The sequence below is a fragment of the Delphinapterus leucas genome, chromosome X (assembly GCF_059928025.1).
Source record: "Delphinapterus leucas isolate spDelLeu-1000000601 "Yukka" chromosome X, BTC_Dleu_Yukka2, whole genome shotgun sequence".
In the NCBI taxonomy this organism is placed as follows: domain Eukaryota; kingdom Metazoa; phylum Chordata; class Mammalia; order Artiodactyla; family Monodontidae; genus Delphinapterus; species Delphinapterus leucas.
In genome coordinates, this window is record NC_143150.1 from 85,131,381 (window position 1) to 85,135,709 (window position 4,329).

At 36.8% G+C, this 4,329-nt stretch overlaps 1 pseudogene; it reads left to right on the forward strand.

The window, feature by feature from the left end:
• The first annotated feature begins 1,180 nt into the window (after positions 1-1,180).
• On the forward strand, positions 1,181-3,129 carry LOC111169423 (putative G protein-coupled receptor 160; annotated as a pseudogene).
• Positions 3,130-4,329: the final 1,200 nt, after the last annotated feature.

The window sequence follows — 4,329 nt, forward strand, 5'->3', positions numbered from 1 at the left end:
AGAGGAAAAATCTCAGAACACATTGAAATGAAACAACATATTTATAAATAGTCCATGGGTCAAGAAGGAGATCACAAAGGAAATAAAATATACATGGAACAGAATAAAAATGAAGTCGCTGGAACAGTGATGACAGGGAAATTTATAGCACTAAATGCTTATATTAGAAAAGAGAAAAGGTCTCAAGTAAACGTTTCTATCCCAAGAAACTAGGAAAAAAGAGAAAAATAAACCAAAAGAAATCACAAGAAAGGAAATAATAAACACCAGAATGGAAATCAAATTGAAAATAGGAAAACAACAGAGACTATCAAAGAAATTGTTATTTTTTCAAAACTGTCACTGAAATTGACAACCCTCTAGCAAGACTGACAAAAATACCAGAGAGATGACACAAATCACCAGTGCCAGGAGTTAAACAGAGGATATGGTTCCAGAGTCTGCAGCTATCACAAAGTATAATATGGGAATACTATAAATACGCTCATAAACTCAACAATTTAGAAGAAAAGGACCAATTCCGCGAAAACCAAAAAGTATCAAAACTCAAATAAGATTAAATAGACATCTGAATAACACTAAAGCTATTCAAGAACTTGAATTTTTAATTAAAAAAAACCTTCCAAAAAAAATTTCCGGGCCCAGATGATTTAAATAGAAAATTATATGAATCAGTTAAAGAAGTCACACCAATCCACACAACCTCTGTCAAAAATTAAAAGGAGGAAAATCTTCCCAACTCATTTGATGAGGCCAATATTAACCTGACACCAAAACCAGACAAAGACAATACCAAAAAAGCCATTATGTATCAAATCCGTCATGAATATAAGCACAAAAATTGTTAACAAAATATTAGCAAGCCAAATCTAACACTGTATAAAAAAATTATACATCATGACCAAGTGAGAGTTTTTCCAGGTTTGCAATGTTGTTTCAACATGCAAAAATTCAATTAATGTAGTCCACAAAGGCTAAAGAACAAAAATAATATTATTACATCCAGGAATAGAGAAGATTATTGACAAAATCCAACACCAATTCATGATAACAAATTTTCAGAACATTAGGGATAGTGATGAATTACCTAAGCTTGGTAAAGAACGTCAACAAAAACCCTACAGCTAACTTCATACTTAATAGTGAGAGACTGAATGATTACCACTAAGTTTGGGAACAAGGAAAGGATGACCAACCTCTCCACTCTTATTCAAAAAAAGGAAGTTCTAGCCCCTAAAATAAGTAAGGTAAGAAAAAGAAATGAAAAACATATAGATGGGAAATGAAGAAATAAAACTGCCCATATCTGCACATGACATTGTCTACATAGAAAATAGCAAGAAAACTACAAAAAAGAACCTAAACAAAAAAACACTCCCAAGCACCCACAAACCCCCAAAACAAAAAGCAAAAACAAAAATTGAGTTAAATCAGGTCTGTGGATACAAAATCAGCACTCAAAAGTCAATTGTGGCTTGGAGCCTAGGCCTGCACTTCCTGGTCAAGAGCCCTCAGAACCCCCAGAACTTGGACAGGATTGTAAGTGGTCCCAGTGGCCCTGCTCCCTGCCCCACACCTTTGCCTCTGCTCCAGGACACTGCACAGGGTGGACGGGACAGAGCCAAGAGGGTGTGAGGGGTTCCTGCCCCTCCCTGGGGCAGTCACCTGGGGTCCAGGGCTGCTGGTGCTGGGGCGGTGACCTCATGGCACATCTGGTTGGGCCCCCAGCGCCTGAGAAGCCCAGCACCAGCCAGAGCAGCTATGTCTGGGGTGGTGTCCAGAGGTGGCTGCAGGGCCTTTCCTCTGCATTCAGGGGGATGCAACCAGGTGGAGATGGCCTGCTGGGAAAAGTATAGCTAAGAGGAAATGCACTGCCTTCCTCCACACTTGTGCAAGTGACTTGGAACTTATTCTCTGGGCATTGTGGTGTAGCAAAATGAAATGCAAGGAATCAAAAGTAAGGTAATTGAAGGCAGTAAAGCTGAAATAAAACAGAAACATCATCAGAAAGACCCACTGGAGAAAGCAAAGGATGGAAAATAAAATAAAGCAGTGTTTTATCGTATGTATTTCAGCAGGCCTTTTGAAATTTAGAAAACATGACTACTTTTTCTTTAGAGGACTGCTCTTTTCACTGCCACTTCAATCAAACCAACCAGCCCCTAGATGTCAGCTGTTTGCTATTCTTGTTTATAGTTGGGAACATATTATTAAATATCTTCCAGCTAGGAATGAGAAGAAAAAAAACACATAACAGAATTTTACAGGGTTTTTTTGTTTGTTTGTTTTATTTTCTTTTCTCTTGCATCTCACTAGCAGTCATCTTTTATTTTTGGTAAACATTTCCATGCTATCCTACTTCATGGAGTCTTGTACATTTAGGCATTAGGTTTACTAAATACCACATCTGCCTATTTAGTCAAATTATTTCCTTTACTTATGGCTTTTTCTATTATACAGTTTTCCTGAGAGCTTGTACAAATTATTACCTGAATCTCTCCAAAACTGCCAAGCTTCCATTTAATCGTCAAAAAATGATTTTATTTCTTCACAGTAATTTGAATTTATATTTCAGTCCTTGCTTATCTTTTGGGAGATGCAGCTATCTACCAAAGCCTGAAGGCACAGAATGTTGATTCTTTTCAATGTCCTTTCTACTTCAGTGTTCAGTTACTGTCTGTCATTTTTCATGGTGATGATTTTATCTGTGGCTTTTATAACCTCTTGGTCAGAAGTCATTACCTTGCTACAGGCTATTAGGATAACTTCCTCTATGAATGAGACTATCCTATATTTTCCCTTTCATTCTGCTAGTTACAGTGTGAGCTCTAAACAAGTATCCCTGACCAAGCTAGTATCTGTTTTCTTGGTACCCAGTTGCCATTTGCACTACTTCAAGTAACCATCCTTTTACTTAAAGTGCACATTCCAGCCTACACTGAGATGAACATTCCCTGGTTGTATTTTCTCAATAGTTTTCTCAATGCTGCAGTTTATTGGTTTGATTGTCACAAGCTTAATTTGGGAGATACTGCATTACCTGTAGATCCACTTATCAACTGGAAATGCTGCTTCATTCCACTTACAATTCATAATATTGAGCAAACGGAAAAGCCTACACCAAAATAATTTATTAGATGTTGTTCATATTTCAATAAAGCTGGGAAAAATTAATTTGTTAATATGTTGTCATGTTAAAACTAATCAAAACTTACAACTAAAATAAGAATCATACTTTTACAAACAGGAAAGAATGACGACTGAGACATGTGAAAAAATGAAACTGAAGCTTCCTATCCCCTAATTTTCAAAACTTTTCAGAATTTACCTTTAGGGGCTATATTATTTATTAAATAGTGATTTTAAAAGCAAAAAAATATAATTCCAGTGTTTATACCTGCTCAGTAACACTTTATATTACAAATAATCGTTTGTTATTAACACTAAAGGGAAAAGAATTAACCTTTTGGCCATGTTGATGTTTCTGTTACCAAACACACTGCTGGTTGCAAACTGTTCTGTAAATCTGAGATTCACTGCCATTGTTATTTATTTATTACTATTTTTTTTACATCCTTATTCGAGTATAATTGCTTTACAATGGTGTGTTAGTTTCTGCTTTATAACAAAGTGAATCAGTTATACATATACATATGTTCCCATATCTCTTCCCTCTTGCAGCTCCCTCCCTCCCACCCTCCCTATCCCACCTCTGCAGGTGGTCACAAAGCACTGAGCTGATCTCCCTGGGCTATGCGGCTGCTTCCCACTAGCTATCTACCTTACATTTGGTAGTGTATATATGTCCATGCCTCTCTCTTGCTTTGTCAGAGCTTACAATTCTCCCTCCCCATATCCTCAAGTCCATTCTCTAGTAGGTCTGTGTCTTTATTCCTGTCTTAACCCTAGGTTCTTCATGACAATTTTTTTCTTAAATTCCACATATATGTGTTAGCATACGGTATTTGTCTTTCTCTTTCTAACTTACTTCACTCTGTATGACAGACTCTAGGTCCATCCACCTCATTACAAATACCTCAATTTTGTTTCTTTTTATGGCTAATATTCCATTGTATATATGTGCCACATTTTCTTTATCCATTCATCCAATGATGGGCACTTAGGTTGTTTCCATCTCCGGGCTATTGTAAATAGAGCTGCAATGAACATTTTGGTACATGATTCTTTTTGAATTATGGTTTTCTCAGGGTATATGTCCAGTAGTGGGATTGCTGGGTCATATGATAGTTCTATTTGCAGTTTTTTAAGGAACCTCCATACTGTTCTCCATAGTGGCTGTACCAATTCACATTCCCACCAGCAGTGCAA